Raw genomic sequence first — 13,411 nt, 5'->3', positions numbered from 1 at the left:
GAGAAATTAAAGGATGTGGTGTCACAGGTTGTTAATCCTCCAGAAGAATGTACTGATTTGATAGATCTAGTGGTGAAGCTCAATCATAGACTGCCTACTGCCTGAGAGGGAGGAGGAGAGAACACAATTTAAACCCTCCCGAATGGTAGTAGTGAAGGGGGATACACCAGATACCAGGGACTCCAAGTCAGCTCCAGAGCCTATGCAGATAGGGGGGTTTGGGGTCCACTATCTAAGGAAGAGAAGGATAGGCGTCGGCTTTTAAAACTGTGCCTATATTGTGGAAAGAGCAGGCACTATGCCCACGAGTGTCCCACGAAACCATTTAGCAAATTCACGAAAAAGGCAGTGGCATTTGTGGGGGGGTTGTGAGAGCTCCCCTATCTTGGAGGTTTGTGGTTATAATCCCTATGACATACCGGGAGCTGTTCGGAGGGACCCTCGTCATTTTACAGTAACCTCTTGCTTTGTGTTCTCCGCTAGCTGTAGAGCTACTCTTTCAGTGTTACTAGATTCTGGAGCCACTGGGAACTTTATGGATATCCAGTTGGCTGAGAAATTGATGGTTCCATGTGTATTCAAGGAACAGCCTGAGCCTGTGAGAGCAATAGATGGGACTGAACTCTCTTCTGGGTCGATAATTCGACAGACGAAACCACTTTTGATGACTTGTGATAACAGACATTCGGAGAGTATATGTTTCTATTTGATATATGCCCCTGCTTTTGGAGTTGTTCTCGGGGTACCTTGGCTACAGGTACACAACCCTAGTACAGATTTGGTGAGAAAAATGGTTACTTTGGATTCTGAATATTGCCTCCAGCATTGCTACCGTGGGGCAACAGATTGACTGACTTTGTCTTGTGCGGCGAGTGATTGTGGTGTTCAGAATCTTTTGCCTTCTTCCTTTACTGCTTTTCAGGATGTCTTTGATAAAGAACAAGCTTGCTTATTGCCTCCTTACAGGTCATTTGATTGTCGCATTGACTTGTTGCCAGGGGCTGCTCTACCCTTTAGCCGGGTTTATGCGTTGTCTGAGCCTGAAGAAAAGCATTTGTGGAATTATTTGGATGAAATGTTGGGTTTTGGTTGTAGTCGACCATCTTCTTCGCCTGTTTCTTCTTCCATATTTTTCATTCCCAAGAAGGAGGGTAATCTCAGAGCGTGTGTGGATTATAGGGCGTTGAATAAAGTAACAATTAAGAACAAGTATTCGCTACCTCTGATACCCATGTTGTTGGATCAGTTGAGGCATGCCAGGGTGTTCACAAAGCATATGATACCGACAGAGAGGATTGTGGGATGTACCTCTATAGAGGAGTTCTTGGTGAAAGTGAAGGATGAAGTAGGACGGTTGGACATGACGCCATGGTTGACGTAACCCAGGGTTTTCCCTGCAAGGCGGGTTATTATACCATGCAGAAAAGTTATTTGTGCCTCCTGAATTAAGGACACAGGTACTCACTTATTGTCATTCATCGTCTCTTTATAGGGCATCCTTTGATTAATAAGACCAAGGAAATTTGTTTGCGTTGGTTTTAGTGGAATAGGTTAGTACATGATGGACAGTTGTTTGTGGCCTCGTGTCCTAAGTGTGCTATCATTAAATCATACCATAAGTCCCCGTCAGGTCTGTTACATCCCTTGCCTGTACCACCCTCTCCGTGGCATACAATTAGTATGGATTTTGTAACTGACTTACCACCGTATTCAGGGTTTACCACCATACTTGTAGTAGTGGACCTCTTCACTAAGACAGCGCATTTTGTCCCTTTGCTGAAATTACCAACATCAAAAGAGTTAGCTGAGGTTTTTATTGCTCAAGTATTGAGATTGCAAGGGGTGCCCTCCGCTATTGTTTCAGATAGGGGGGCTCAGTTTGTTTCTCACTTTTGGACTGCATTCTGCCTATCCTTGCGAATGGATTTACGGTTATCTTTTGCCTATCATCCACAGAGTGATGGGCAGACTGAAAGTACTAACCAGACTATGGAGCAGTACCTGAGATGTCTGATGTCTTCTTTGACAGGTAGTTGGGTACATGTTCTTCCTTTGGCTGAGTTTGCCTATAATAACAGCATGCACTCAGCCTTGGGAATGTCTCAGTTTTTCTGTTCAATGGGGTTTCATCCCAAGACCATGCCGATACAACCTTCTGTGCGGGTGCCTGCTGTGGATACCCTTAGTAGGGAGTTGACTGGGATATGGCCGCATGCACAGGAGCAGTTAATAGCTTCCAAAAGGAGTATGAAAATGCAGGCGGATAGGCATAGGCGTCCGGCTCCCTTATATGCAGTGGGTGATAAAGTATGGCTCGCAACGAAGAATTTGAGGTTACCGGGACCTAGGAAACTGCAACCCCGGTTTGTGGTCCTTTTTCCATATTGAAGGTGGTTAACCCTGTGGCAATGAAGTTGTCTTTGCCTGATGACTATAGCATGCATCCATCCAGTCTTCCACACCTCCCTGTTAACGCTGTATGTTCCCTCTACTCAGGCGGTGCCTCCTCCTCCACCTGTTTTGATCTATGATCATGAGGAATACGAGGTTAACGCTATTTTGGATTCTAGGAGGAGACGGGGGAGGTTGGTCTACTTTGTGGATGGGAAGGGGTTTGCCCCAGAGGATCATTCTTTGGAACTGGCTAGTCAGGTGCATGCTGCCCTGTTGGTTCGCTTGTTCCATATTCGTCACCCTGGTAAACCTAGGCCTGTGGGAAGGCTTTTGGGTGGGGGTACTGTTGGGAATTAGGGGGTTGGGGGGCGGGCGCCTGCTCTTTATTTTCTCCTGATATCCCCTGTATGCTTTCATTTCTCAACTGAGTGCGCACTGGAACTTGTGGACGTTCCCTTAGGTTCACTTTAAAAAGAACCTACCATATAGAAACCGGTGCTTGGTTTCTTTTAGGGTCCCTTGCCACAGGATTTCCTGTTCCTGATTTTTTATTCCAAGTACCTTGCTGTGGAGTCCTCTATATAGGGCTCGTATGTGCTTACTTACCCCTTTAGTTGTTTTTTCCTTTTAAATCCTTGAGAACAGTAGGAGTCTTTTCCGTGCCTGGATTTCTGGAGAAGTTTATATGGAGATACGCGGCTGCGTGTCTCCTCTGTTTCTGATAACGGACTTCCTGGATTTGTGTAGTCTTTCCACCTTGTTATGTTTCTTTGGGCGGAAACACGAAGGAACTGAAATGCGGCTGTTTTTCTGTGTTCCTTCATGGTGTTTGGGGTTTTTTTTTTGGGTGCTCTGGTGAATTATTCAGAGACTCTTTTTTCCCATTTTGTGATGGCTACATCAGGAGAAGGTATACACCGACAAATACTGCTATGCTAATGTAGTGGTCAATGTTGTTTTTCTTCTAGAAAGTTTGCAATATAGTAAATTATGGAGACTCTTGAAAAAAGATTGTGTTCCTTGTTGCATATTATTTATGAAAAATTGAGAACTGATAAAAGGAAACACAAAGTGTTTCTGATATTCATAATCTTTTGGATATATGTTCTGGTTCTAAACAATTTACACAGAATATTCAACAAGATGCTTAGGAATTTCTATTGTATATGCTTGCAGTATTGGAAAATGAAGGAATACAAATTGAAAATCTTTTTGGCCTTCGTTATAAATGGGAACATGAATGTGAAAATTGTATGTTTACATCTAGCACTAACATAGACACTGAAAGATTTATATATTTGACATTACCAGACTGTAAAAGAGTGTATTTCAACAAACTAGTTAAAGCAGCAAATCAAAACATGGAGTGTAGCCAATGCAAATCAGAAATGTTATCAACATTATGTATGAAAAGATTTGGACAATATATAATTTTAATGATACAACGTTGTACAACTGATGGAAGAAAATTTAATTAACATGTTGTAGCAAGTCAACTATCAATATCAGGAAGAACTTTTGTAGCAGTAGCAATTATTTTTCACAATGGTCCTTCTATAATATCTAGACATTACACTGTCTATTTAAAATGCATTAAAGGATGGACATATTGTAATGATGCACATTTGATTTTTAAACATCGTTTGCCTTATGAATTACCAAATTCCTACATAATATTTTTAAAGCCAAAGTTTTAAGAACATAATCCGGCCTATTAGTAATATGTTAAAATGTATTAATACGATTACTATTGGACAATTTCAGTATAAAGGATTTCAGGAATACCATTTGGCCTAGAGAAAAGGTATTAATTTCAATTGATGACTTTTTATTGGACATTCTCACAGCATATATTTTTAAAGAACATCATTTGGAGTATATGGAAATTATAAAGAATTGTTCATTGAACTATTATTTCAGTTCTTTCATATTGAATTAAGAAAACTCTCATAGAAAGAAGCATTTTATATATGTGTGATTTGTATTATATGGTATGTTATTGACAATGTTATTGACAATGTTTTTATGGAATGTGCAGAGATAGTTGACTATATTGAAAATATTTTTGACAAAGATTTGTGGTTTTTAAAACAATCTTATTGATTTTTTTTCTGCGCTGTTATGTGATGAGTAACACTGAAATCACTATCTGTAGTGAAATTCAATATATTCTGTGAACAGCAAAAAAGTAAACAAGATAATTCATATAATGTTAAAATTATATTGTGTTGTAAAAAATATAATATTATATATGATAACTATTTCTTTCACAGATCCTAATTCTAAAGTACGAAAGTTTAAGAAATTTAATTTTGTAATAGACAAGTAAATAAATGTTAAGCATTTTTGATATGTACTACTGACATGGTAAGATTAATTAATGCAAACACTAATAATGCACTACTACATTCAGCTGTGCACTATATATATATATACATTTCTAACCAACTACTAAGTAAAATAGTACCTATGCAATCTAGGAATCCTCCTGTCTATTCCATGCACTTCTCCATTCCCCCATCCAGCACTATCTACATATCCTATCACTCCGCCAATACCTAAGCACTTATAAATTCAACATGTACTCTCTTTGCAGCACATAAATTATTCTAATTAGTCATGTACCTAGGGAATGGCCTAACCAGTAAAAATAGTACAGCTAGATTATTCTGAGCACTATGCATGAAGACCTCTAATCAGGTACATAGCATTGATACATTCTTTTAAATACTCAGTTAGTACCTATGCTGTCTAGGAATCCTCAAGTCTGTCCCATGCATTTCTCCAATCACCCATCCAGCACTAGCTACTTTTCCTAATACTCCACCAATACCTAAGCACTTATAACAACTGAACAAAATGTTTAGCATTTTTTGATATGTACTACTGTCAAGGTAAGATTAAGTAATGCAAATACTATCAAAGCACCACTACATTCAGCTGTGCACTATATATATAAACCTCTAACCAACTACTACGTAAAGTAGTACCTATGCAATCTAGAAATCTTCCTGTCTATCTAATGCATTTCTCCAATCACCCATCCAGCACTATCTACATATTCTATCACTTCACTAAAACTTAAGCATGTATAATTTCAGCATACACTCTCTTTGCAGCACCACAATTACTCCAGTTACAAGTCATATACTTTAAAAATGGCCTAGCCTCTAACAGAAGTGCAGGTACATTATTTTGTACTGTTTACATGTAAAGTCTAAACTGTTACATACTATTGATACTCTCTTCTAAATACTCAAATAATACTTATGCAATGTAGAAATCTTTCTATCAGTCCCATGTATTTCTCCAATCACCAATTCAGCACTATCTACGTACAGTATAACTCTGCAATACCTAATCAGCAGCACTTGTTACTAGTTATGTAGGAAAGGAATGGCCTACCAGTAAAACCAGTACAGCTATAATATTTTGTACACTATGCATGCAGATTTTTAAGCAGCTACCTATTATTGATACACTCTTCTAAATACTCAGATAGTACCTACACAGTGTATAAATCCACTTATCTGTCCCATGCATTTCTTCAATTACCCATCTAGCACTATCTACTCATCATATCACTCCACCAATAAGTAAGCACTTATAAACTAAGTGTCCACTCTTTTTGCAGCACTGTCATCATTCCAGTTACTAGTGGTATTCTTATAAAAATAACCTAGGCACCAACACAAGTACAGATACAGTATTCTGTGCATAATCCCTACAAATCTCTAAGCAGATACATATTATTGGTCCACTCTATTAAATACTGAAGAATTACCTATGCAGTGTAGGATACCTCCTGTCATTCTCATGCAATTCTTCAATCACCCAACCAGCACTATGTTCTTATTGTATCAGTCTGCCAATACCTAAGCACTTATGGGGCAGATTTACAGGCACCCTGCACCACCAATACGTCACTTTTTGTAACATACTGATGGCTCCAGACACTCCTTTATATTTACAAGAAAAGGAAAGGCCACCCTGGGTAGGTTTTCGTCTCCTTGTAAATATGACCCCTTCATACACAGCACTTTGCGTTGAAAGGGCGCTCCATAGGTGTTGCTGTGGGTGTTCCCACACAACACTCATAGAACAAGACACTTTTTATGTATATATGATGAGTGAGTACATGTATGAGTGACTGTATAGGGACTGTTAGTGAATGAGTGAATGTGTGTGTGTAGATCTTGGAATTAATGAATAGGTGTGTTGTAACTGGTATAGGTATGTCCATTGTTTTGAAAATGTTAGTTTGTATTTTTGAGTGTGTGTATCAAAGGTTATATTAGGGTGAGAGGAGGCATGCCACTCTATCACAAGGATGATGTCATGAGTCACTAACCATGTCATGAGTGATGTAATATGTGACGTCATCAGCAGAGCATTGCGGGCGCGCTAGTTATAGTCAGCTGAACTAACTATAACGGGGGACTTACTATGGTTTTGCACGAGTGAAGTGTCCAGCTAACTATAACGCACCTGAAACCTATGGTTTTTTCAGTGAATATATATATATATATATATATATATATATATATATATATATATATATATATATATATATATATATATATATATATATATATACATATATATATATCTATACTACTATTATAAAGAGGGAACAGAAACCTTTTGGCAAGGTAAACTCGGGAACCACAGCGCCAATCCACACACCCAATACATTGTTGTAATCCTCAGGGTGTGTAGATGGACATAGGCTGTATAAAATAAAAATAAAACGTAAATTAAAAAATTAAACTTTAAAAACAAAGCAGTCCCCTAAAGGTAGCGCCGGCCGCGACCTAGCGGTGACGAGCAGCGAGGAGTGGTGGTGAAGTCCGGAGCGCGGGGAAGAGCGGCGGCTCAGGTAAGAAAGGCGATGCGGGAGGCGGTCTGGGCAATGTCGGGGCGGGCGGGGTAAGGCAAAGGCAAGGCGGGAGGCAGGCGGTCTGGGCAATGTCGGGGCGGGGCCGGGACGGGAGTGCACCCAAGCCTGAAATGTTGCCCCCAGCCCCCTTCTGCCCCGGGCAACGCTGCCGCAATCCGGAAATGCTGCCCCCAGCCCCCTTCTGCCCCAGGCAACGCTGGGGCGGGCTGCTAGTATATATATATATATATATATATATATATATATATATATATATATATATATATATATATATATAAACACACATACATTTTTGCAGTTTAAAAAGCTGTAAATAGGTCGTACTCAGAAGGTTGCATTGAGATTTAAACTTGTGAGCCATAGATCCGAAGCCATGTTGGAAACAAGCACTTAATTTACCAAGACACCGTACCAAATAATCTTGTACCTCTGAACACCACAGCACAGGGATCAGTACAGCATCATATTAGTATAGCACTTTCCATACCCCTTCAGGTGCCTAAAGTACTTTACAAAGACTCATAGTGCCACTCAAGAACACGTGTGGGATTAAAATGGTATCTCAAAATTGAGACACACCAAAATATATCTCAAGATTTCCCACATTTCATTGGATGAGAGGCTATGATAAAACTCAGTGTCATGAAACAATTTGTCACTGTATCACCAAAACGTCAAAAATCAGAAATACTATTAATTAATTAAATGAGATTTATTGAAATGGTCCACTCAACCACAGAGGTTTAGATCAATGAACAATGAAAGGATTTTATTGCAGAGTTCAAAAACTGAGTTTTAGGTCAGTGAAACATTGAAGGGGCTTTGTGAGAAATTGCATTTTTGGTTAGGGGGGGAGGGAGGGCTGGGGTGAAACCCTGCTCAAGCAACAACCACAATCCTTGTCCGGGTAAATCACAAAAAGTCACGAAATTAACTTGTGCTTAACCCTCCGGCAGCATGACACAAACACAGTCAGGCTTAACTTAGAGGCACTGTGTAAAACATACAGCACTGGGACAATAATAAAGTGAAAATACAAGATAAGAAAAAATTGTGCATGGATTTAGAAAGATAGAGTACATTTTATTACATTATTTAAGACCAAAACTTCAATGACCCATTGAGTAGAACTGGGAGATGTAATTTTAAAGATTTAAGATAAGTCCAGCACCTAAATGCACAAAGCCCCACTCGTGGTTAGCTGATCGTGCAAGACCGTGTGAAAGTCGCAAGTTCAGGCCATCCACAATAGACTGTATGCCGGACCAGGTTAGTCCTGCTGAAAAAGTTACCTTCTCAGAGTCTATGTGAAGAGACCAGTTTGCCATAGGATGAGGCCACGAGGAGCAGGGAGAGCATGGAGGATGGCCATCACTGTAGTGTGAAGAGTAGGCTGGGCATCATGGACGGTCACTGATGTAGCATGACGATCCTGTTGGGCGAGACAGACAGTCGTTGCTGGAGCTTCACGTAGGCGGTCAACGCGGGCTGCAAGATCTGGGCTTTAACAGGCCCATTCACGATTGTGGAGAGTCCAAAACTTCAGGATTAATCCTTTTCTTCTAGGAGGAACTTAATGGATGCCACACCAATGGTCAAGGAGCTAGAAGTCACCTCCTGGGGATCTGGAACTCACTCCAGTAGAGGCCAGCAGGGCTCAGGTAGGTCCACGTACAAGTCCTGTGCAAAAGGTCAGCAGGGCAGTTGCAGGGAGGCCTCTGGAGCTTGTTCTGTTACTGTAGCTCAGAAAAGGCCAGACAGCAGGGCAGGCCTCAAGCAGCAGGGCTGTCCTCTGGCAGCAGGGAAGTATCTTTCTGTAGTGTCCACAGGTCCAGTAGTGTACTGAAGAGTGGATATTGGAGTCCTATTTCTATACCAGGTGCTAGATTTGAAATTGGAAAAGCTTCTGGGATTTCCCCCCCAGAGGTGTTTGGAATTTCCTGCCTCCCTGTCCTAGTCCCAGCCTGTCTGCAGTCACCATAGGCAAGTGTAAAGTTCTTTGTGTATGAGCTGAGGCAGTACCTTTGAAGTGCAAGTAGACCTGTGCACAGCATTGGCCCAGCCTGTCTTGTATAGCCCGTCCTGCAACACATTTTGTGTGGTTGTCTGGGAGGAATACATAAAAGACAACTTAGAAAGTTGGCCTACCTACACACAGCTTGCTAAAAGTATCAATCTCAAAATTGTGACTTAAAATCTAATTTTATATTTGAAGAGGGTTTTACATTACTATTCCTCAGACAACAAACATAACAATTCTACCTGCCCCCAAATAAACATTATCACTTATTAAATGTAATAAGATAACACAATGTTATCCTACCAGAAAGGTAGGCCTCACAACAGTGAAAAACGAATTTGGGAATTTGTAACTACCAGTGTTATGTTTCATACAGGTGCACACTATAGTGTCAGGTAGCAACCAGACCTTTTGCCTGTATTCCCCTGACATTACACTACATAAAAGTTCTTAGTACTGACCTTTTGCATAGTTATGGTAATGCCTAAATGACACAGGGGTTTTCCCTGACACGCGCATCATCCATTATGCATGGGAGACTAAGCAGGACTACCATCTCCTGCATAATAACTATGTATAAGGGTCATTCCATCTGCCATCCTAAGTCCAACATGGCACAGCAATTAGATCCCCTGAGGGTACCACTTTGGGTATATAAACACCATATTGTTTCTGAGGCAGGGAGAGGAGAAAAAGGACTTCCATGCTGACGCACTGACACAAAATTCTGAGGTTCCTGCACGCAGATACTCCAACTCGCAGTGGTCTGACATCTGTCGCGGGTAACCATCTCGAGACCAAGACGGGGTCCCACAGTCTCTCACTTCAGGTAATGGTGTTAACTTTATCCTAGAGGGATTCTTGGCTTTACACCTACATACATGCTAGGTACACTTAGGTACATCTAGTTAGGGTTGCATTGTAGGAGTACACGTTATTAGGGTCACATGTATTTTTATACCTGCCTGTATTCCTTGTTTTAGCACTATGATAGGAATCTGCCATCCTTTTACTCTGTTGGTGCTTATAATCATTTATATCTGTTTCTGTCTTATGGTTGTTTCACTACACATATTTTACACTAGAATTACGCCGGTTCAATAAATGCTTATTGAAAACGCCCCCAACATTTATTCTGTGTATCCCTCTAAGACAAAGTGAGCACGAGTGACGGAATGAAAAATATCACACTGTTTCCATGATCCCTGATGGGACAGAGTTGTCATGTTCGATAGTTGCTAAGAACTATTCTCTCCTTGGTAAGAGGAGTTTACAGTGGCACTGTGAGCTAGCTGGAACACAGGCAAACATACCCGGTGGGAGTGTCTGGAATCAGTCTGGAAACCAATCCCACAGTCTATGTTGCCTAAACGTGCAGATCCTATATAGGGTTATAGGAACTACACAACATTGCGCTGTCAACGTTAGTTTGGTACTTATTTAACGGTCAAATTTGAGTAGTTCAGTCGTGCTGTTCTCAGAGACCCCTACTCACATTTTCCGATTGAAGTCTGGAGTGAGAAGGGAACTATCTGTCACAGCTGAGTAGGCATATCCTATGTATTGGCTGTAGGTTTATCAAGCTTGAAGGACAAATAGTTCCTATTGAGAATAAAAGCTTATCTCAGTTTCCTTGAAACTTTTTCCTTCTTCAAAATATTGGCAGACGAAGACACTGCTGCACCAGCACAACGTGCAGCTGCAGAAAGGAAGGAAGAAGATGAAATAAACATTTCAGAAAATGTCAGAACTGCCCTTACTTTAAAACTAGCAGATTATGGAGTAACAGCTAGGGAAGGGATAGTAACATTGGTGATTGAGGCACCCAAATCATACAGAACAGAGGTATTCTATTCATGGGTTAAATTCCCACAAGCAGATGCACACACAAATACATTTCATTTCTATACTGAAGATGAAAAACCAAATGAATATTGTCCTTATGAGGACATTGATGTTCCGCTCACCTACCGGGAGCACAAACTGGTTTAAAGGTGCCCTCCCACACACAGAGGAAAAAGGGAGACTCAGTCCACTTGGAAGAGATGGAGCAACTTAGCCAGTCCTAGCGGTTTACACAACGCATCCAGACACTGACACAATGCCAGTAGCAGACTTACGTCCACTTCATAAAGAAATACTAAAACTTTACAGAAACCTGACACCATTCGTGATGAGGACACTTACACTTCAGCCATCTAGGGCTCCACCAGCAGGACAAATTCATGGATCTACAACTAAAATAACACCACAAAGGCTACACGCAGTTATGGGTAAAATGGCCACTAGAAATGAGCAAATGCTATTCTGGATAGTTCTGAAAATAACACAGCTAGAGGCAGTATTTCCACACCCAAGAAAAACTGAATGCTAACAATCTGCTTGGCAATTGGGGTAGCTTTTGCTGCCATATATACCAGAACTCATGGTATCCCTTCCTCAGCAGTTATACCAGATGTATTAAGACAGATAAGGAATGAGTATGGAGCAGAACCTGCTCTGAACTTGGGGATGAAATTGTTAGGAAATGTTGCCAAGGTATATGCTATTATATTAGCTAACATAAAAGGGGACACTGCAGCAGTGGCAATACGCCAAAGCCTGAGGGATTTCACTGCTTTACAGCAAGAACGTGATTTACCTACAATTATCAAAGAAACCTATGCTAAATTAGGTAGAGATAGTTGGGAAGCTAGAGCAACACAACCTCAACTGGTCCTGAAAAAAAGAACACCAAGGAAGTAACATTATTCTTCTAAGAAGAAATGGGATAATAATTAAAAAACAAAAAAATAGAGAAAATAGATCACAATTCAGGGGTGGGACTCCTCAACAGGAGCCCTCTGAAAGGAGGTACAACTGTATGAATCATGATAACATTAAAAAAAACGGACAGGTATCAGGATACTGATACACATTCTTCTTGTTCCTTTCAGGGTTCATCAAAAAATTCAGAGGGGGGAGGACGATCAGAACACAGACAAGAAGAGTGTACAAAGTCCAGAGACATGCACCATGCTTCAGACTGTACTACCAAAAAAGAAGAGTAACCAAAATCAAAACCTCAATTTAAAAAGAATTAAGTTGCAGGTCTTAAAGTTAGACATGCCCCGAATTCTGAGGACTCAACTTCTGAACAGGGAATGGGCTCTGACGATGCTAGGCAGCACAGCAGAAGTACCAATAGCTCGCCAGAACCTGATGGAATTTCTGGTGACAGCGGAGTTGAATGAACATATCACGATGGAGACACCTGATACAATGGTAAGTGTCCCAAATAGCTTACATGAAATAACACTCCAAATGGTGGGGGACAAACCCAGAAAAATGAAAGGTTTCTTTTGGGAGGACCTGACTTATGGATATGACATCATTTTAGCTGAAAAAGATTGCCGTCTGAAATTGTTATGGATTGCCCAATGGGAGAAACTGTAATAATACCAGCTTTTTCCAACCTCGTGCCTATATACTTAAAACATACACACGCGCAGAAGTGAGCAGTAGCATTTGTTCCAGCATTATATCACAACCATGTTGGGTGGGATGCTGAGTTACCTCACCATGAAACCCCAGTAAAAACTACTCCAACTCCACAGAGAGTGTACCCAATAAAACAAGAAGCAAAAAAACAGGTCAGGGAGATCTTAGATTAACTTGAATACCAGAGTGTAATTGAAACGTGATCCTGTTCAATGAATAATCCTTTATTTGCTGTAATGAAACCAGGCAATTCAAACTGTGTAGTTTTAGACTACAGACATCTGAACACATGCACTAACACATTTGCATTACAGAATGCACACAATGTCGCATTAATGAATAACATTGTGCGGAAAAAATACAAAACAACACTAGAGATCTCAAATGGAATTTTTCTGCCAAAATATATGGCGCCTGAAAGCAGATATTTGACAGCATTCTCAGCGATCGGTTCTCAGCATCAATTTTGTCGTCTCCCCTAAGGGTATAAGAATAGCCCTGGGTTGTTCTGCGCTAGGGTCACAGAGTCACTTCAGAATTTGGATGAAGAGGCATTGTCCCATGTAGATGATATTTATCTAATGGATGATGATTTAAATGATCATTTGACCAGGGTG

Source organism: Lissotriton vulgaris, chromosome 6, assembly GCF_964263255.1.
Source record: "Lissotriton vulgaris chromosome 6, aLisVul1.2, whole genome shotgun sequence".
Lineage (NCBI taxonomy): Eukaryota > Metazoa > Chordata > Amphibia > Caudata > Salamandridae > Lissotriton > Lissotriton vulgaris.
Note: the sequence above shows the minus strand (reverse complement) of the source record.